The following is a 23,298-nucleotide window of genomic DNA, read 5'->3' as shown; positions in this document are numbered from 1 at the left end:
CGTTCGCCGCGGGCTGCCCCGACCCCGGAGCGGGCGGGGCGGGGCCGCCCCTCCCACCGCCCAGCCCCGGCCGGCCCCCGCGGGGAGAGGGCGGCGCGGGGAGGGCCGGGGGCCGCGCGCGGCCCCTCAGGGAGCGGCCCGACTGCTGCGGGAAGGTACCAGGCTGTCAGCAGGGCTGCTGCTCCTTTAGGCCGCTCAGTGAAGAACCTGTATTTACCAAAGAGTTCAGATAACCATAAGTTCCTACAAAAAAAGGTGGTGACTAACTCCTAAACATCAAGAGTGCTACTGAGCATCAGCAATCATTCATGCCAAAATATGATTTTTTTAAAATACTATCTCCTCTGACCTCTTGCATTATGCAGAAAATGAGACACTTTATTTGTCCATAGCATCAGAGCATCACGACCTTTGAACAGATGGATAGAGGCTTAGAGCATACATAACCACCTTGCAATAGGTAATGAAATAAATTGTTTAGAAAGATCCTAACAAAGGAACAAGTTAAATACTGCAGATTACTCACAGACTAAAAGGGGCTGATAATTCACCTGTAATTATAATGTACAGTTGGACTAGTAACTACTAGACAAGCAATCAAAGAACTCTATGACTGTAAAAAACTAATTAACAAAGAACAAATAAATAATCAGCAAAGACTCCCGATTTTTGTTTTGTCACAATGAAAATTCTGAGAGCAACAGCCAACAACATCACTGAAATTATGCCAATGACTAGCTGTCAGCCAACTGCTGATAAATCACCCTGAAAGCAGTTCTGCCATCCAGACACCAGGGTCTAAGATGATGATCACCGCCAATGAGAGACACCTACTCTGAGAGCACCTCCATGCACATCCTCTTTCTGTCAGGTTCTCCCTTCCTGAAAGCTGGTGGTATTAGTCACACAAGCACAACTTCTCCAATGAGACTGTAAAGCCTTTAGTCTAAAACACTGGAGTGACTAAATCCCAGAGGAGTTTGGGGCCCAAAAAATTCAGCCCATCTGTGTAAAGTAGTCCATCCCTACAGTATAACAGACAGCCCTAACAAGGGCTGACAACGAACAGACAATGGATTAGGTGAAAAACTGCCTGCTGTGATCCAGCACTATCAACCACCAGTTCAAGACCAAACCTCGTAAGTTGTGACCTGAGGAACTACTGTAGAGAGTCCAGCAGAGGGTTATGAAGATAATTCGGGGAGTGGAGCATCTCTCTTATGAGGAAAGGCTGAGGGAGCTCGGCTTGTTTAGCCTGAAGAAGAGAAGGCTGCGAGGAGACCTAATAAATGCTTATAAATATCTCAAGGGTGGGTGTCAAAAGGATGGGGCCAGACTCTTTTCAGTGGTGCCCAGTGACAGGACAAGGGGCAACAGGCACAAATGGAAGCATAAGAAGTTCCATTTAAACATGAGGAAGAACTTCCTTACTTTGAGGGTGACGGAGCACTCCAACAGGCTGCCCAGAGGGGTTACGGATTCTCCTTCTCTGGAGGTATTAGAAATGTGCCTGGACGAGATCCTGTGCAGCCTGCTGTAGGTGACCCTGCTTTGGCAGGGGGGTTGGACTAGATGATCCCCAGAGGTCATTTCCAACCCCTTATCATTCTGTGATTTACAGCTAACTTCAAAATCTTTAGTTTGCATGCTTTATAGCTCTCCTTTTTGTTACAGACTTGTTAAGACATCTTGCCATGTTGTTTCATGCACTACAGTCTCTACCTAGTGCTTGTCATACAAAATTCTCTACTATACCGACAGCCAACACCCCAGTCTGCAAAATGGCCCCTAAAACCTCATGGAGAAGCACTCTCTACTTTTTATATACACTTACTTTTTTTAGCTGAGTGCTTGGCCCCATGATACTATCTCTTTCTTGAATTTACATATAAGGAATTGTCATTCCTTGAAAGAGAGCATGTCTTGATGTTTTACATTTGACTTGAACTCACACCCAGGCATAAGACAAATATGTAAGTAAACAGCATTACATACAGAACTCAGAGTTTGAGATTTGAACTAAACACAGTGGTACCCAAGATCCTTGTACTATACCATGACATGGCCTATCAAGCACATGGGCTTGGACAGATGGCTGGCACCACAGGAAACAGAGACAAGTGTGCAAAGACAACAAAATAAATGTAAAATTGAGCTTTAATGCTTTGTTTCCTCAAGTCCACCTACACTTCAGATGTTCAAAACATAAGATCTCATACAACCTAATTATCTATCTGCCCAGATAGAATCATGCATTTCACAGGATCTTTGTGGCACATTTGTTTTACCTCCACTTTATTCTTTTCTTGTTTGTTCAAAAACAAGCCATTTTCCCTAAGTTAGCATGCACAAAAACTGGAAAGATAATTGAAGTCGCCTATTCTTAAAGTCTGAGCGGGTTTTTTCTAACTTCCTAACAAGAGGTAGTTAAGCAAGAAAAGACAGTGGAGGAAAAGAGAAAAGTGGGATAGCAACATATTTTACAGGCACATTAAAAATTCTCATCCTGTGCAGCAGTAAAGGTGTAGGTGGCTGAAATCTGTTAGATATGTAGCAACCTAGCAAGAAAGGGTTACTCAGTTTCTTCTTTCATGTAGTGCCAACATAATTGCTCAATACATTAAAACATTACCTCAAAACATCCCAAATATTTGTTAGCGTGGGTGCTTCCTCCCCCATAAAAGTGGGCTCAAATCAGAACCATTCACCCACAGGCTTCCTGAGAAGGAAGCTGGAGACATGAGAATTCATGTGTCAGCCAGCCTGCAAACCAAATCTGGCTCATCAGGCTGGCTAATATGGAAAAGAAAGGTCCTTGTTTTTCTCTATCCCATATACAATCCACTGAGCAATCTTTTATTGTGGTCAGGAGGGCTTTCATAATTCAGGGCTAATGCTTTGGTATTTCAGTCTAGCACAGTATAATTGAAACTTACTGGCTTTGTTTATTTTATCTTCAATCATCTAAGCTGTTATATTGCAAAAGCATTACAGAAGATATCAGCCATTTTGGGATCTGGGAGCATTATTTACAGCACGGGAGACAGACTGTGAACATCCCGTAGCAGAGTTCATATCAGTCCATATTGCTTTTTAGGGATATTTCTTCTTAATCGTATTAGTCAAAGGAATACTTTCAAATAATCCAAAAATACTCAGTTCAACCAGGGGCTGAGGCTTTGCATCCAGAACCATCACCTTTAACATTCTCCAAGTTGTGTTACCTGAAGAGTGTGTCAGCCCCTTGTCTGAGCAACAGGACCTTCCATCCTAGGAAGCACGGCATGTATGTGAAATAGTAGCTATTTTGTCATTTCACAGACATTTTTATCCCGAAAAGTAGCACTGGGTCAGGACGTCAAAGGTTGCTATCACAGAAGGTGTTATCTTATTTTTGGTGTTGTCTTATTTTACCAAGTCAGAAAAAAATGACTTTTTTGCATCTTTTGCATCTACATTCACTGCGCTTTTGCATCTACATTCACTGCACACCTTTAACAGCTGAGAACAGATGCACTGAAACTGAAACTGAAAGAAGAAAAAAAAAGAAAAAAAGAAGAAAGTGCAGTTTTCCATGGGAAACCAAGTTTGAAGCACTTTCAGGATCCCTAGCCCCTGAAGGCTCTGACCTTCGGTGAGGCTGGAGCTCAGCCCCCCATTCAGCCATGTTTTTCAGGTGAGCAACTTCATGCTTCAGCATCCTAAAACTTTCAGTCCTGGAACAGTCCATAGCTATCCCAACGTCACAAACCCAGTCACTCTGTCAGGCAGACTGTTGTACCTTCAGAAACACACTGCTTCCAGGATCTTCAACCAATTCGTTTTCATTTCCAAAGCAAACATGCCGAATTGCTTAACACAGATCTAGGAACACTGAAAACACAAACTTTTTTGTAGGGTAGTTCATTGCGCATCTGGACAAAAATACTTCCAACCTGACATGTTAGAAAGTAAACATTTCAGTTAAATGAACTAGAATTTTCTGCCAAAATAGATTTAGCTGAACTTTTTCATACTATCTCTAATTTTGTAAGTCATAAACATTGAATAAATTCACTACGTTGATATGGTCACACAGGGGAATTTCTAAAGGGCAGTCCACTTGGGATGACTGTCCCAGTGGACATCACATATCTTATAAGTGGATATTTAGAATGAGATTTTAATAGCAGAGACAACAAATTACTAGGTTTTTATTTTCCCTGTACAGTGTTTATTTTTTATATTCTTAGCTTTTGAAAATTGTATGTTTCCCTTGAAATGATTTTTTTCTGCTATGTCTGAAAACTCTGTGACATGCAGCTAACAGTATTTGTTGTTTAAATGCCTGCTTGTTGTCAAGACATCATCCAAACTGGAATATTGCGCATCTCTGTTACAGGGAAAGGGCCACTAGTAAGTAATCCACATCTGAACAAGAGAGTTTATGCAGGATTAGTTACAGAATCAGACTTCAAAGCAGCTTCAGTGTGTGCCAAATCTCCTAATGAACGCATTTTTTCATGTTACTGTATCCTGTACATGATCCAAAGCCCTGTACACTTTCTGAAGATTAGAAGAAAGTCAGCCATATAATATGCTATGTATAAAAACAGCAGTGCAAAATGTTGAGTCCCTACCTCATAAGATACGTGAGAAAAGTTCTGACATAGCAGCACGGATGACTTACTCAGGGTTTGTAACCTGACCTTCTGCCACCCTAGTGAAGACAGTTGAATTGTTACCGAAACTCTTCCTCTGCTGTGGAATTTTACAGTCCATTTCTTAAAGCTAAACAGCACAAACTTTGAAACACCACGCTGAAAACTGTGGCATTCGAGGAGCCATTTCACAGTAGTCGACCTGCATAGTTGAGGCAGTGAGCGGACCTGAGGACAAAAGTTGTTCAGCTGTCCTGCTGTAGGCAATTCTCACCCTTCAAAAGCCAGAGCCTGAATTCTCTTAGCAAGATCACTGCACTTCTGTACTGGCGTATTCAGTTTAGGACCGTGCCACATTTAATCTCTGCCCTGTCCTTATACTGTTAAAGAGCAGGTGTTTATTCCCAGATTATTTTAACAGCTACAGTACTCTGAATGTGCCGTTTGCTTTAGTACAATCATCCATTGCAAAGCAATGCAATCAAGACTTGGCTTTCCTTTTCATCTTAAGCTGATGAAGCCTCTGCCTGGCAATGGTCTCCTTTCTACTCGACTCACATTCTCCCGTGTCTCAGTAACCATTTTTATGCCAGCATTTGAGATTTTTATTTGGTCTGGAAATGGTATACCCACCAGAGATTTATCAGTTATAACTCTTAACTGTCACACCTGACAGTCTGCCTAAACAGTTAACTGAATTCCTTATAAATATCCAACAGCTCAAGGAATTAACTTGGAAAAGTGGAATGTGTAGACCGTTAGATGCCAAAAGTTTATACATTCGTGTCTCAGATGTGGCTCGAATGACCAAAGTAACCTTAAGCTGCTCTATTATTACAAAGCATTCTCATCCACAAAAAAGTCACTTTTTGAGAAAAACGTTTTAGGGAATGTTCTGTATCAGAGAGTATAAAAGTTGCCTATGAGTACAATGGGAAAAAAGGTGTTAGAAATTTTAAAAATTGGATAAGAAAATTCTAGCAAATAATGTTGATGATGGTGACGCTTTACCTAAAACCTAGGCTCAACATCTGCAAGATTCTCTTTTCCTTGTTATTTTTCATAAGCATTAGCACAAAGATCTTTACGACTGGCTTTCACAACAATGGTTCATGTTAACTGGAACACCAGGAAAAAAGTAGATAAGTAACACAGAAAATCTGTTATTCTGAAGTTTGCATCCCCAGATTTATTTTTTTTTTTTTTGCTATTGCTGCACACAAAGTGTAGTTTTCCAGGGCTTAATATTTTTTGTCCTATAAGAAACATTAATTTCTAATTAAAAGATCTTTAACAAAAAGTTTGTAGGTTCTGATTGTTTAGAATTGAGTCTAGGAAGATTCTTGAGTTTGAACGCTGCTGTTCCTGTTGCACTGGATGACATCTGACCTCTGCTAATGAATCTAAAAGTAAATGTACGTGGAAACAAACATTTCAAAGCAAACTTCCATTTCTCGCATGCCAAGCCAAGGACTGCTGCAAAGGTATTTATCATTACAAAGGAGCATAAACTTCTATGATGTCCTGTTTTTCCTCCAGAAAATGATCATTTGTCAAGAGAAAAATGTTTCTGTGAATATGTGGCTTTTGATAAATCTTCCTTGATTTTCTGCAAAGTATTGTTCTTAGCTTCTATTGTTCTTTGCTCTCTACAACTACCTGAAAGGAGGTTGTAGTGAAGTAGATGTTGGTCTCTTCTCCCAATTAACTAGTGATAGGATGAGAGGCAATTGTCTCTAGTTGCGTCAGGGGAGATTTAGATTGGATACTATGAAAAATTTCTTTACAGAAGGAGTAATCAGGCATTGGAACAGGCTTCCTAGGGAAGTGGTTGTGTCATCATCCCTGGAGCTGTTCAAAAAACATGTAGATATGGCACTTCAGGACACGGTTTAGTAGGCATGGTGGTATTGGGTTGACGGTTGGACTTGATGATCTTAGGAGGTCTTTTCCGACCTATGATTCTATGATTCTTGGCCAATGCCACCAAGCCTGGCACAAGCTGGCCTGGTCAGTGTCCCTCGGGTTTCCCAACAACCATCCCAGCTGGCTGCCCATGTTGGTGGTTGCAACAGGCATCTCAGCAACCTGGACAGATCCTGTGCTCCAGGCACAGGGTTGATGCCTGGTCTTCACAGTGTTCTTTCTTCATGACCTGGATGTCTGTCTTCCATGTCGTAGCTATTCTGTGATGGTGGGTAGAGTAAAATGCTGTGCCAGTATCATTTGGCAGCTCATCATCCCATAAAACACGTTATTTTTCCAACATTTGGAATGCCAATAAAGAGTGACCCTCTGGACAGGGTAATACACACATGGTGATCATAAAATTTGGGAGCATGTTTTCAAGACTGTTCCTAGTGCAGAAAATGCTGTAGAGGCTGCCAAGCCCCTATGGCCTGGCCAAGACAGCAATCCTTATATATTCTGTGTCCACCAGCAGGCTTTAATGCACAGACACACACAAAGAGACATCTTCAAATAAGTGATGTTTCAACTTGTTGACCACGCTGTCATCATCCATCATCAAAACAGAGGCTTTTTTCCAATAAGAAGAAAAACTTACATGTCCAGCTGTGTTTTAGGAATTTTCCATTTCATTTCCTAATTACATATAAGGAAATTTCTAAAATTATGTGCCATGTTGAAATGAGAATCTAAAACTCTGACAATTAAAGTTAAAAAATTATTTTTGCTAAAACAATTAGAAAAACTAATATATTTATAATTTAAATGCCATTCAAATTGGTAATTTATTGATAGAAAAAGATGAGACCCTCTCCTCAAATTTTGTGTGTTTTAGTAGTCAGCATTCATATAGATTACAATGAAAAATATACTGTGCTTTGAACTTCCCCGCTGCACTGTTGAAGACTATCAGACAACCTAAATAGAGAGAGAAAAAAAGAGGAATTTGAATTTTTTAAAATAAGATACCTATATTTTGTGAAGCTCTCCTGTACTCTGTAGAAACAGCCTGGGTTGTACCTTTTAAGATATCAGTTTTAAGTTAAACTTGAAGAATGTAAACTTTGAAAAGCAACTGAGTTGAGAAGGTGTGGGAATCATGGAAGTATTTATAATGGAATTTAAAATAAGACTATTTTTTAAAATTACATTCCTGTGGACTCAAAAACCTGTTTAGGCTGCAATGCAGATCTCTTCATAACTGTTTTTGCTCGGATGCTTTTAGAAATTTAATTAACTTTAAGAAGTTCATAAATACAACACAATACAAATAATTAAATGAGAAGGAGTGAGAGTGTCAGGAACAAAATAGCTACTATATTTCTTGGTGTGCTGAAAAATAAAGAGACTTCTTGGACAAAAATGCTACTTCTTCCAAGCTGATGATTTGCTGTTTTATAGACTAATATAAATTTAACCTAAGGGACAAATGGGAGACAAATGAATTCCTGGCCTAGTGGGAAATTACTCAACTTCAGTTATTCTTATTCTCTTCTACACTGGAACAACACCAAAGAAGTCAGCATGTCTTATGAAAGAAAATTCTGATGGAAAAAATAAAAGTCACAATTTGGGCTGATGAGCATTTTTTTCCTCACTTAAACTTTCTCACTTCAAATTAAATTTATAAAAAAGCTGTCCCAGTCTGAATCTTTCATAATGCTCAGCTCCCACAATCCAGTCATTGAAGAAGAATGTTGTCTTCTTCAAACTGCTGAAAGAGAAGAAAGATCTTTTGAGAACAGGATGGAAAGAGGGTAGAAAAAAGAAGAGCAAAAGGGAAAGAAAAAAAAATGAACATAAATTTTCAGCAAGTCTTTCCAGAGTACTCAGCTACACCAGGCAGTGCAGATCAAAGCCTTACCCCTCATTGAAGCTGCTTTGCTTTGTACAGAATGATCTGAAATCAAGAACAAGGTCTTTTCAAATTCTCAGTTTATATTCATAGAATGATTTGGGTTGGAAGGCACCTTCAAAAGCCATCTAGTCCAACCACCCTGCCATGAGTAGTGACATCTACCACTAGATCAGGTTGCTCACAGCCTAGTCCAACCACCCTGCCATGAGTAGTGACATCTACCACTAGATCAGGTTGCTCAAAGCCTAGCCCAACCTTCCTGCCATGAGCAGGGAAACCTACCACTAGAGCAGGTTGCTCAGAGCGTCATCCAACATGACCTTGAAAGTTTCCAGGAATGGGGCCTCCACTATCTCTCTTGCCAACCGGTTCCAGTGTTTCACTACCCTCATTGTAAAAAATTTCTTCCTTACAGTCAGTCTAAATCTATTCTCTTTTTGTTTAAAACCATTACCCCTCGTCCTATCACAACAGACCCTCTTAAAAAGTCTTTCCCCATCTTTCTTATAAGCCTCCTTAAAGTACTGAAAGGCCACAACAAGGTCTTCCCAGAGTCTTCTCTTCTCCTGGCTGAACAGCCTCAACTCTCTCAGCCTTTCCTCAAAGGAGAGATGTTCCAGCCCTCCGATCATTTTGGTGGCCCTCCTCTCGACCTGCTCCAACAGATCCACGTCTTTCCTGTACTGAGGGCTCCAGAGATGGACACAGGACTTCAGGTGAGTTCTCACTAGAGCAGAGTAGAGGGGCAGAATCACCTCCCTCAACCTGCTGGCCACGCTTGTTTTGATGTAGGCCAGTATATGGTTGGCCTTCTGGGCTGCGAGCACACATTGCCAGCATATGTCCAATTTTTCATCCACCAATACCCCCAAGTCCTTCTTGGAAGGGCTGCTCTCAATCCCTTCATCCCCTAACCTATATCGACACAGGGGGTTGCCCCGACCCAGGTGCAGGACCTTGCACTTGGCCTTGTTGAACCTCAAGAGTTTCACATAGGCCCACTTCTTGAGCTTGTCTGGGTCCTTCTGGTTGGCATCCCATCCCTCAGGTGCATCAACCTCACCATTCAGCTTGGTGTCATCTGCAAACTTGCTGAGGGTGCACTCAATCTTGCTGTCTGTGTCATTGATGAAGATATTAAACAGTACTGGTCCCAATACACAGCCCTTCAGGGACAGCACTTCTTCACCTATCTCCATCTGGACATTGAACCATTGACCACTACCCTCTGGATGCGACTATCCAATCAATTCCCCATCCACTGAAGAGTCCACCCATCAAATCCATACCTTTCCAATTCAGAGAGAAGAATGTTTCGGGGAACTGTGTCAAAGGCCTTGCAGGAGTCCAGTTAGATGACATCCATAGGTCTTCCCTAGTCCACTGATGTAGTCACTCCACCACAGAAGGCCACTATGTTTGTCAGGCGGGACTTGCCCTTGGTGAAGCTGTGCTGGCTGTCTCAAATCACCTTCCTGTCCTCCCGGTGCCTTAGCACAGCTTCTAGAAGGATCTGTCCCATGATCTTCCCAGGCACAGAGGTGAGGCTGACAGGTCAGTAGTTCCTGAAGCATCCTCCATCCTACACTTTTTAAAAATGAGCACAATTTTTCCATTCCTTTGGTCACTAGGCACTTGACCTGACTGCTATGCCTTTTCAAATACGATGGGGAGTGGTTTGGCAGCTATGTCTGCCAATTCCCTCAGCACTCTGGGATGCATCTTGTCAAGTCCCATAGACTTAGGTATGTTCCTGTTCTCAGGTGGTCCCGAACGTAATCTTCTCTAACAGTGGGAGGGACCGTGCTCCCCCCTCCCTGTCTTGCAGTCCATCCACTCAAGAGGTGTGAGAACAGGGCTGTCAGTGAAGACTGAGGCAAAAATGTTGTTGAGTACCTCAGCCTTCTCCTCATCCATTGTTACCTGTTTGTGAGTCTTATTCATCGGGAAGGGTACACCGCCTTTAATCCTCCCTTTCTGGCTGACATACCTGTAGAAGCCCTTCTTATTGTTTTTTGTGTCCCTTGCCAAGTTCAGCTCCAGCCGCACCTTAGCCTTCCTGACCTCATTCCTACACAACCGGGCAGTGTCTCTATACTCTTTCCAGGTTATCTGTCCCTGCTTCCACTGCCTGTATGTTTCCTTCTTGCCCCTCAGTTTGACCAGCAGGTGTCAACTCAGCCATGCCCATCTCTTGGCTTCCTTTCCTGATGTCTTACACCTGAGGACTGAGAGCTTTTGCGGTCTTTGGAAGGTATCCTTAAAGCTCTGCCAGCTCTGTTCTTCTGCCTTGTCCCTGAGGGCAGTTTCATAGGGAGTCTTACTGACTAACTCCTTGCACAGCTGAGGTTCGCTAAAACTTAGTGTCTTGACTTTACTCTTTGCCTAACCTATATCCGTTATGACTGGGAACTCTACCAGTGCATGATCACTGCAGCCCAGGCTGTCTCCAATCTTGACATCATGGATGAACTCCCTTGTACTGCTTACCATCAGGTCCAGTATCTCATCTCCTTTGGTAGGCATTTAGAAGGTCCCCTCTCAGCCTTCTCTTCTTCAGGCTAAACAAGCCCAGCTCCCTCAGCCTTTTCTCGTAGGAGAGATGCTCCAGTCCCTTCATCATCTTTGTAGCCCTCCACAGGACACTCTCCAGTAGCTCTTCATCTTTCTTGAATTGGGAAGCCCAGAACTGGACACAGATGAGGCCTCACTAGGGCAGAGTAGAGGGGGAGGAGAACCTCCCTCGACCTGCTGGCCACACTCCTCTTAATGCACCCCAGGATGCCATTGGCCTTCTTGGCAACCAGGGCACACTGTTGGCTCATGGTCAACTTCTCGTTTACACAGTACTGTCGGCTCAGTGCATATTGATTAAGGTGTTTTCTAGGAATTCCTACCAATCTCTCTGAGCCTTTCATGTTTTTAGGAAGTCTGGCTTGTGGCAGGACCATTTTTTTAGTTGTCATTTTGACACTAATAATTCATGCTGCAGCAGAGATCTTCACTATGCTCCCTCTTTCAAGATACACATTATAAGGCTTATTTTGTTACCCCCTTTCCTTTTTTTGTCTATTTTGCCTCTGGTTAAACTGAATACTACAGATGCCAAAGACTGACAGATTTTGAATGAGAAAAAACAAATCCAATTTCAGCAGATATGATTTTAAAACTGGACTCAGATGAATGCTCATATGTTTTAGGAGCTCATATGAGTAAATGTGACTCTTCTCACACAAAGCCGAAAACTAAATCAAGTCTTTGATGTTGAAGTAGACCTTACTCACTTCAGTAAATCAAGGGGGAAGTTTAGGCATTTTGGCAACCTATTTGTCAGGAGATAAGTTATGTGAAGATATGTAAGAGAAGGTAATAATTTGTTCTGTATTCTGTATTCTATTTGCTGAGCTGGTGGAGGAAAGGCGTGGAGGCAAAGCAAATATGAGGGGGATCTCCCCTGGAAGACAGTTGCTAAAAGGAAAACATTACTTTTTTGGCAGAGGAGAGTTTTGCAATTCAGTTCTCAAAACAAACCACAATCTTTGGGCTTTTTTAAGAAATTTCTTTTTTAAGGGAGATTTTTATGTTCATTCTCTCTTGCTTAAACAGTTATTGTGCTTTTTGCACATCTACCACTGTTCCCACAATGTTTTGCTCATAGACTCATGGTTTGGCTAAGCTGATGAATGGCAATTAGCATACGTGACTATTTGAAGGCTCATTATGGCTCTGACTTAGTAGTTCTACAGGAGATGGTGATCTTCCTCCCATCTGCCCACACCTGAGCTCCAAGCTGAACACCTCCATTCGTCACCTGGAAGTAGCTCTGGCAATCCCTAGACCCCTCCATGAGCTGATTAAATTCTCTCTAATGTGAGAAAGGATTTTATTTTTAGTTTGAAAAGAACTTTTTTTCTAAATTTAGTGAGTTAGCTTTCATCCAAATCTATTCTTTCAACTGGTTGAATGTGCAGGAAGGATATTAAATCAGATTAAATGCATTTGAGCTGCTGTGGAGCCATCAGGAAAGAGTTTTATTTTTTATACCCAAAGTGAATAACCTCTGATTTACCCCTTTTCTTTTTCAGGAATGATATTGTGTGGTTCACAGTAAAGGGAACCTGAGAGGTGAATCAGAGCCATATTGTATTGGTAGAAGTGCTTCTGCTTTTGAAAGCGTATGGTAGGAAATCATGAAACATTATGAATATTATACTTCCTTGTGAATAAAGCTCACAGAACAACATATCTACCTAGAAATACTACTTCTGAAAATGCATTGTAGAAGGTTGGGATAGACATAGAATCATGAAATAGTAAAATCATTTAGGTTGGAAAGGACCTTTAAGAACATCGAGTCCAACCATTAACCTAAAACTGCCAAGTCCACCACTAAACCTTGTCCCTAAGCACCACATCTACACTTCTTTTAAATACCTCTAGGGATGGTGACTCAACTGCTTCCCTGGGCAGCCTGTTCTGGTGCTTGATAACCCTTTCAGTGAAGAAATTTTTCATAATATCCGGTCTAAACCTCGCCTGTGGCAACTTGAGGCCATTTCCTCTTCTCCTACCGCTTTTTACTTTGGAGAAGAGACTGACAGCTTCCCCACCACTACCTCCTTTCAGGTAGTTATAGCGTGCGACATGAAGGCCTTCGGATTGCAGTGCATCTGTTCTGAACAAGAGACAATATTTAATTGATTTAAGGGCTTTTATTTTTTTTCCACTTCAAACCCAAATAAGAGGGTTTGTGCCAAAAAATCTTGTTTATTTTTCCAACTGCATCAGTTGGTCTAATAAAAAAAATCTCCTCTTAAAGTCTTGTTTTGGTGGACGGAAATACCGACGACTGCTGACATATGCAACAAAACTACATATATGCAAACCAATAACCAATAAATACATTGACTGATCTAGCTGATATAGTACTATTTGTCAATTTTTTTACGTATAATTTTAAATATTCAGTGCTACAGTGCATTCAAAATGTTAATTACTAACTAGATCTGATATCAAGTATCATTTTCCAAGAAGTAATTGTTGCCACATTCCTCTTTCAGACATGAAGACAGTCTGCTACATATCTAAATTACGGGCTTTGATTTTACACTGTTGAAGAATAAACTGTATTCTGAATCACTCTCTTTTAATCCTTCACGTATAATTGAAGCTGAAACAATCTGATACTAAATCTTCTGATGTTAAATTTATTCACAATGATAAATCATTGTTCTGCTTCTTAGTTTGTTCTGCCAGGATGTGAGAAAATAAATCTGATATAACTATGAATAATTTGAATTATTTGCATGTTTGGAAAATTATTAAACTTAGGGAAGTTGATTTATTTGCACAATTCATAGGAAGCCACATTTGTATTCCTTTTAGAAGTGTGGCTCATCTCTATTCTAGTACATAAGAGCTTAACAATAAAAACAGCTCTAAAAAGTTATCAACAAGACTCATTTTGAAAGAAGAAGTATTTCTAAAGTTACTGTATCATAAAATATAAGGCATCATTATGTTATAATTAGATTTGAATGTATCTGTGGTACAAAAATAGATCAACCTCTAAAATCAGATTGTATGAAGCTACAGACATATGAAAATCAGTTTGGGCATTTAGTAATCACATTTGGAAACAAAATAGCTACATGCTGTAATTATAGTGTTAAACTACTGACCCTTCAAATGTCCATAAAGGAGAAGAAAGCACATATGTTCAAAAGGTTTCTCAAATATTATTAAGTCTAGTGTTGTCTAATTTGATCATGGGCTCCTTTCTGCTAGCCTTCCTCCTGTTAACCCATTTCTTACAAGAGAGTCTTCCAAGACTGAACCTTTCAGCCTGGCTGAAAGCATCAGTCTTCATTTTCTAGAACATTATTATTTAATCCTGTATGTGTCTGTATTACTGCTTAATATGAAAACAATAAATTTTTCTATCTATGTATATGGTTTTTGTCATTTTGGAGTCTATATTGTATTTGTAGCCATCATTTTGATACCTTGTATTAACATTTAAAATAAGAACATTCTAGTTATTGAAAAGTAAATTAAATGCAAATGTAAATCCAGATAAATCCAGTTAGAAGCTATGTTAAAGCTATGCAGGAGCCTGTAAATATTGGGTTTTAAAATCACGGCTGTATTACAGAAGTGAGAGCCTTTCCTAGTTTCCATGTTGATGTGCATACTCTGGAAACATCTCACATCTCATTCTCCAAGGAGAAGCCGTCACATTTTTTACTGTAGTCAGAGATGATGACACCAGGGTATGTTATGATACACACTAGCCAGTAAATCTAAATACAATCTATATGACTAGCAGGAGTTATTCTATTTCCTTGTGGGAGAACTTAATGTTCTAACATAAAACCAGCTTTCACGACAAATTCAGCATGCAAGCTAAATCACATCAACTTTCCACAGATCATAGGAAAGCATATGAATTGGTGAAATTTAAAATTCAGACTACTGAACACATTGAATTCAGAGCTATCATACTATATGTTATAGTTTACAGTACAAAATGTCATCATAGTACTATTATATTGCAGTATGGTATAATACTCTACACTGTTTGGAGAGTGGATCAAAACTAGACAATAAACTTCTTTAAACTACTGAAAAAAGATTACAAAGGACAAAGAAAAAACCAAAAGTGTTTAACCCACATCACAGCTTGTCTTTTACAGGCACCTTTCCAGCCTACAGATCAGCTGTTGAGCTTTTGCCCTTCTGAAATCTAAAACATTTCTCCTGATTTGAAGGAAAGTGACTGCTCTTCTTTACAAGATGATGGCAGAAATGAGAAGTGAGGATGCACAGAGGAAGAAAGAAAAAGGCTCAGATTCAACCCAGCCCTGGAAACTACTAGTGGTGCTTATATCTGGCATTAGGCCCATTTCATCCTCCAAGTGCCTCTTCAGCAGATGTTCCTTATTAAATTAACTTTCTTCGAAGGCTTTCCAACCAGAGGCTGAAATGAGACTTCACTTTACTACCATACTCACAGCTCCCACCCTTCTCATCTGAGAGGAATTTCTCTCAATGGCTTCTCATTCAAACAGGTAGATAGCCATACACGTGTCAGAGCATCACCAGATCTTCCTTCCCTGAAGCAGATGCTGTTGATAGACAACCAGGAAACTGAGCAAAGCTTAATGAAATCGTCCCTTTGGCCACAGTGACACGACTGTTTATCTTTTTAATTAGATTGACGCTCAGAAATATGAGCCTCTATGTAGTCTAAAAGGTATGACAAACTGTGTGACCTAAATTCATCTTTGTAGATGCAACAGTGCATTCACATGGAAAAGCTGTCCTGCTCTTACAGATTTTCTAACATTTTCCCCCACCCTGTTTTGCTAAGACTTTACCGATTGTTGGGGTCCCACATGAGCGCTGTCACCAGAAGACTGCCCAGACTAAATCATCTTTGTTGAGGGTTTCCAGGCAAAATACATGAGACTGAGACTGTGCTAACTGGTACGGGATGCAGTCAAATCAGAGAGCAAGCTGACTCCTGCCCAGGTAGGGTGGCCATGCTCCAGCCCTGCTTGCTTTACAACATACACACAGTCAGGGACTTCTTTCAGTGTTCTCTGGTGATAAAACAGGGACTGATCCAAAGTTGAACCCATCATGTTTGGGGTGAAGAGAGCTTCCACTGGAAAAGTTTAAAGCTGTAGGGGAAGGACAGAGAGAGGAAGGGAAACCTAGCTGTGAAGACCAGCTAATCCAATGATAAAAACAATTATGAGGGATGCAGAATGCTATGACTGTAGAGGTTTGACCATTTGGGACTCAGTTTGTATCTACTACTTTGTACAAAACTTGGTGATAAAAATCTTCCTCTTTTTTTTTTTTAACTGGATGAGAAATGGGAATGTTTTTGAAGTCTTGTAAGTTTTAATGGAATAAGAAATATGACTGTCTGTGCTTAATAATTTGTCTATCAATGTGCCATTGACTTATAAGTATTGTCTTAGAAGATATTGTCCTGAAACCTTTTAAAGCCATTCATTTTATTTTAAAGTCATAAAATCCCTTGGTTTTATCTCCCATCTCATATGTAAACAGTGCCTTTAGAGCCAGAACCAGGCCAATTTAAAACATTTTGTTCTTCTAGTCAGGACGGATGGAATCTAAAAGTGCTAGTGAGCCAACACCTGCTACAAGTAAAAGACAGGCCAAACTTCATGCTCAAGATTTATTTTTCAGTGCATATGGGAGATGTGGTAAATCTCTAGTAGGCTGCTCGACTGTTCCTAGGGGAAAACACACATAAACAGCAGTACTAGGAGAACAAAGTATCCTGATATGGAAAGAGTAACTCTTTCAACGGATTATTGCTAAGGGACAGTCTAAACTTGTAAGCATATTGAAGTAGAATTTCTTTATATCCAGACTGGTTGAAATGTAGAAGCAAAGGGCATAAATCTGTTTCAGAAGAAACTGAATATAGAGAAGGAAAAAATCAAGGGCTGTAGCAACATGTTTGATTCAGAGACAGAGCTGATGAGATCAGACTTATATTTGTACTTCTCAGAAACTATGAGGGCAGTGAATCACGACATTTCTCTTCTGGCAATGAAATGTACATTTAGTACTATTGTATGCCCAGAATAAGATTTTAACGCTTTGCGTATGTTTTCTTCAGTTTCTCCATCCAAAAGCAAATGTCACACTGAGAGGACTGACTCCTTATGTCATTAATGGGCAGAAAAACATATTTTGCTTTAGACACAATTTGAAAATTCACTGTTAAAAATATTAGGTTTTCCATACTCAATCATTTAAGCTTTTTTTTTTTTTAATCTTTCTTTTTTGTATATTCTTGTATACAGGGCTCCTACTGAGTGCCACAGTCCAAAAAAAGACTTTGTCTGAATAACAAATCCAGCTGCATGCAATCACACTGCTTTATTACCCTTCCTAGGTCCCTCCCTGAAATACTCTTCTGCCAAAATGTCTGCTGAAATGAGAAAATCTAGTTAACAGGTTTCCTATTATCACACTTCTCATTCTGATGAGTTAATATTTATTCTTGCATTCTCTCTATCCATTTCGTTTATCCACCTGTGGACGGAAAGGCATACTCCAGCTAACTTTAATACAGGCATGATGGCACAGGATTCAGTGAGATCTCTAGAAGCATAGTAAGGATCCATGCCCAGGTTTCTAGTGTATGCTGAAATCAACAGTGAACATCATTATTGCTACTGTTTTTCATGCTAGTTGTATTTAAGCTGACATTGTTATGACAACATACAATATAATTATACATTTTATTCCACTGTGAATAAAATCTCTGGGCCTTCAAGGCAAAGATAAACTTTTCCTTGGGTATTAGTAGAGAATCCAGCTTTGACCTCTAGGAATTACCATACTACTCCTAGTGTTACTGCTGCTACTTAAAAGCACATGAAAAAATTTAAAATCTAATAAACACCGTCTAACAAGGAAACCAGAAAGGAAATAACGTAAATCTGCTCTGAGGCCATCAAGGTAGTACTATCAGACTAGACAAATTATCAGTACAGGTTTTCATTTTATTGGATGCATCATTGTCTCCTGTCAGCAGTTTCAGAAACCCCTGGATTGTTTCTGTCAGGCATCTGTTTAAGCAATATTGGAAATAAAATAGGTTATTTGTTTTCCTGCTATTCTGACAATAGCCTTAATGACACGCAAATTACATAGTTTGCAGACATATAAAAAAGCAAAGCAGATACAGATGTACATGCTCTTTTCTGCCTGCTTGCTGCTTGAGGTTTGCAGACATACAGTTAAGGATCCTGTTCCAGCAACTTTAAATTACAAGAATCTTCTTGTGCTGGGAGCTGTTACTCACCATTATTATCCTCTTTTGTGGAGGTCAATAAACAAAGTAGATATTTGGTTTATAACTGAAGTGCTGAAGTGATACTTAATGTATTAGAAATTCAGAGTATTCCCCATCAAAGTAGAGAAAGCTGGACCATAACGCTCCTCTTTCATGTTCTGAAACCAAAAGAGCCTTTATATGTTGGCTATACTTTCCCACCAATAATTTTGCCATGACCTGTTTTTTGTCAGGTTTGTAAAATCTGGCTCAGAGACAGCTCCTCTGTTAATATCATGTATTAATCCCATTTTATGCAGATTCAAAATTAGGCTAATATTTCATAAAGTTGTTATAAATAGGTAAACACACTGGCTTCATAGGGTCATTCAGAAGTTCTTTGCATTGGCTCTTTGACTGTAATTTTAGTTTAAGAGAGCTATTGTACAGGTTGGCAAGTTTAATATTACACTTCTGCTCCTGACTTCTAAAGCTCATGGCTATCAATATGAAAGGCTAATTAAAACAGAAAAAACCGTGCTCCGCTACCTACAGAAATGTGTGCTTCCACATTCTACTTTGTAATGCCTAGATTTCAACCTGGATGACAATGACATACTATCCATCTAAAAAATATTCTCATGCTTTCTAAAAAGTATCATTAAAGCTGTCTTAGAATAGCTGCTATATATTTGGGCTTCATTCTTCCCTGTATGGATGAAACACTCAAATGTAGATATTTTGTTTAAATAGATACAGATTACATCTTTTTTGCCCCCTCATAACAACTGTTTATATTTCATTGGAAAATCAAGAGATTAAAATATTTCAAAAATTAAAACCAGACATTTTTATATGGAAAAACTGACAGCTTTTACCCCAGCCTGATAATAAAAGTAGTTCACATGCTTTCTGTTATTACCATCTTCCATATGACAGATTCCCTGGCTAGAATACATTTTCCTGTAATGCACTATTGCCTCATGCTCCTGGGACTTCTATCTTTAGTGAATCATTGAAGCCTGAGTCTTACTAGGGAACACAACCAGAAGGAGAAAGTGGTGATAGCAGGAAATCACACTATAACTTCTATGACAGAAGTATTACTAAATGGAATGTATTTTCAGTGAATTATGTGAGATTCCTATGTGCAGTCCTTCATTTTTTTAATTAGAATTTTTCTTGTAAGCAGGTCTGTTTTGAAGAAAAATGCCTTTAATCAAAACTCAATTTCCACTAGGAAAATTTGGGGTTTGATTGTTTTGTTTTGTTTTTCACTACAAAGAATAAATGTAGCATTGAAGGAGAAAACATGGCAGAATTGCTTTGAATGCTGCTGAACTCTACAGATTACTTTTACAGAGGCAGAACAAGTGTAAACTCTTCCTTTTCACACTTATCTGAATCCCCTTCCCATGGCCACTTACTTCCAACACATTCTACATCTTCAGCTGTGCTCCCTAAATCCTAAAGGGCATGAAATATCTTCTTTATCTTCTCCACTATTCTGAGAGGGAGAGGACCTTACAGTTGTACATGATCATAGTTTTTGTGTAATAAGAATTAAAGAAAAAATCCCAAAACTTATTTTAAAAGGTCTGCAAAAGATTTTCCATTTCAATGCTTTCTATTTTCACAAAAAAATTTAAGATATTATAATATGAACCTTAAAATAATGTAAGGAAGGTATTTTTTAGACTCATACTGAAAAATTGTCATTATTCTATTGATTTCTGACAATTACTAAGGACTTTCATTAGTTTCATCATTTATTAAGAATTTTCACACTATTTTGTTATTAATTTTGATATAATTTGAAAATATCAAATCACTAATTATAAGCTGATATTATGGAATTCACACTTATTTAGGTGATGAATGCAAAAAAATACTCCTCTGCTCTTCCAACCACAGCTCTTACCACTTTGTTTCTTCTGTTTCTGTCTGTTAGTATATTGAATTCAACAATTCTCTTCTCCAGCAGTTAGTAAAATACGAGCATTTTTACACAGTAGTTCAAAAGCTGGCCTATAAAGTATTCCTGGATTTACTCCAAGAACATTAGCATCACTAAAAAAGTCTGTTAATCTCAGCGGTCTTTCAGGCTCTACAGAAAGTGTGATATTGTAGATTTCCTTAGCACAAAAGTAATGAAAAACACTTATTTTAATAAAATTATTGTAATCAAAAGCTTTGTAAATATATTACTTCTATTTTGGTATAAGATGGTTGCTGACTGTATCTGAAAGTCTCAAATCTTTCAAAAATATTTTCCTCTATAGATTGGAAACCCAAAGATTTCAAAGTGATTCCCTTCCCACTGCCTTCTATGTTGGTTTTTAAGTTCCTTCAAATGTGTTTAAAATATTAATAATCTACTTTCAAAACCTTCTAATCTTGGACCTCCACCAGATCTCTCCTTCCCTTTTTTTGTTGGACATGTCTATCATATTTTGCTCATGTCTCAAAAGTGTTTTTACACATATGTATTCAAATGCCTTCTGTAATCCCTATGAAGACTACACATTTCAAAACCTTTTTCTTCAACATCTGGAACTGCCTGTTTTAATCCATTTTTAGTCAAGCAGTCTGCTGTACAGTGTTTTCTATTCCCATGGCATTAACATTTAGATTTAAAATGTTAGTCTTCAATACAACACTGTACTATACCATCTTTAAATTATTTCAACTATGACTTTCTTGAGAAGCTGTTACATACGATATGATGAGAGAGCTAAAATACCCACAACCATCAGTATCTGTGACAGAATGAGCCAAAAACCTTCAGGAACGGGCTGGGCACAACCCTTCATCCAGCAGTTGGAAAAACGAATCAGGCTTTTGCTGGTTTAGACCTGATTCTGAGGAAGTGACTAAGCATATGAAGATGGAAAGCCATTTGGATGAAAGGTGTTCCAACACAAGTGTTTGTGATTGTAAACGAGGAGAAAGAAACTCCCAAGTGGCAGTTTTCCAAAACCTCAAGGAAACGGTGAGAGCTCCTGAGATGGTGCTGCAAAGGATAACATGGTTCGGATGAGCAAAGAGTCTTTGAAGTGAGACAGTATTAAATGTGAAGAAGAAAATTACCCTTTTGTTTTATATTACCACTGCAATACCAAAAGGCTTTTAATGACCATGACATTAATTAACAGTCATATAAAAAAGGAACTTGAGGACAGAGTACTAAGGATACATAGAGAAGCACAGTGCAAGCTTGTTGTGAGAAAATCAAGGAAAAATCAAAGAAATATGTAACATTAAAGAGAGCACAACAATACATTAGAACAGGTAGAGCAGTATAGGCCTCTTTGTAAGAAAGACAAACAAACTGTTCACATGGAAAAGAATGAATTTGCCTTTTTTCATTTTTTGATTATATCTAACTCGTTTCAAGATTCTGTAAAAAGGTTAACAATAGCCATACATTCAGCACAGTTAAAATTAACAACAGAAGCACAGGTCAAAGCAGAAAAAATGATACTTAATATTTAGAGTTGTCAGTAAGACAAGAAGTATACTGCAGGATTCAGAGGGAGCTTGGCAGAGCAATCTTTGACTCTTTAGCAGTTGTTTTCAGGAGTCCCTAGAGGAAACACAAGACCTCAAAGATCCTTAATGGGCAAACACAGTAGCTATTTTTAAAAAGGTATAAAATGAGAGATGTAGGAATTTATAGATCAGGCAGACTAGCTTCAGTGTCAAAAGGGATCCTGCAAAAATCATGCAACATTGGATTTATAAGTATTGAAATATTCTTAATGATAGTGAGAATGGGAATTGACAATAAATTACTATGCCAATTACAAATATTTTTCCTCTTTAATCTAACTTTTATACCACCAGATAGGAGACAAGTAGATTACATCATAGATATGGCCCTGAGAAAGGCTTTATTGTGTCACAGATTATATTCTTGTAAGCAAAATAGAGAACTATGATCTGCCTGCGGTGATTTTGTAAGGTAGGTACTAACTGAAAGATAATATTCAAAGACCAGTCAAAGACTGCAGTTGAACTGAAGAACTCTGTCAATGGAGTGTCATAGGCTACCTCTGGAGAGCACACCTGGGAAACGTGGTCCTGAAGGCCAGGATTTGGGTCCCCCAGTGTCCTGGTTTTGGTTAAAACAGAACCGATTCTCTTTTAGTGAATTTTTTGCTACAGCTAAGTTCTTCTAAGTAACTGCATTTTTCTGAAGCTGGCTGCGTATTTTACAGACAGTGTCTGATAATACCTAATGTTTATAGTTATATTGAGCTAACAGTGCGAATGGAATGCAGAAAAAGGCCCATGTTTATAGTTATTACTGTGGTGGCCAAGGTCACTGATAGACCTCTTAGGTCCCACAAGTGAGGAATCGTAAAGGGTCACACTTGCAGGGAGGGGTGGACAGGACAGGTGACCCGATATTGACCAACGCGGTATTCCATGCCATGCATATCATACTCAGTTTAAATCCAGGAGATCACGAGGGTCTTGTTCTCTTCGTCCATGGCTGGCTTCTGAAGAGGACCCTGCTCATTGTCCTGCCTGCGATCCGGATCCATATTCCGAGCAGAGCATTCCTGAGTCCAGTTCCCATCTACTGCTGAGTCCAGTCCGGGACTGCCTGGTGCTGCCCAGCAGCTGCTGATGGGATGCCAGTGCCCCAGCACCCAACTCTGGGAAACTCAGTATCGGTTTTGTATATTTTGCCTTCTTTCTCTTATTATTAGTGATATTAGTAAAGCTGTTTTCATTTCTGATTTGTAAATCTCTCTCCCTCTTCCTCCTTTATCCCTTCCCCTGGTGGGAGGGTGGGGGTTAATAGAGAGCATCTGCCACTCTATTCATGGCCGCCCTGCTCTAAACGGTGACACCCAAGTTGTCAGGACAGGAGTTGGCTAGACCACGCTGTGAGCCTTCTCTACCCTCACACCTTGCCTGATACTATTTTCACAGAAATAAAGGAGAAAGAAAATTGAAAGACAAGAATACAAAAGGGGGAAAACTGGGTAGATACA

Source organism: Opisthocomus hoazin, chromosome 1 (assembly GCF_030867145.1).
Source record: "Opisthocomus hoazin isolate bOpiHoa1 chromosome 1, bOpiHoa1.hap1, whole genome shotgun sequence".
Lineage (NCBI taxonomy): Eukaryota > Metazoa > Chordata > Aves > Opisthocomiformes > Opisthocomidae > Opisthocomus > Opisthocomus hoazin.
The sequence above is the reverse complement of the archived record's forward strand: the minus strand, read 5'-3'. Positions refer to the sequence as shown.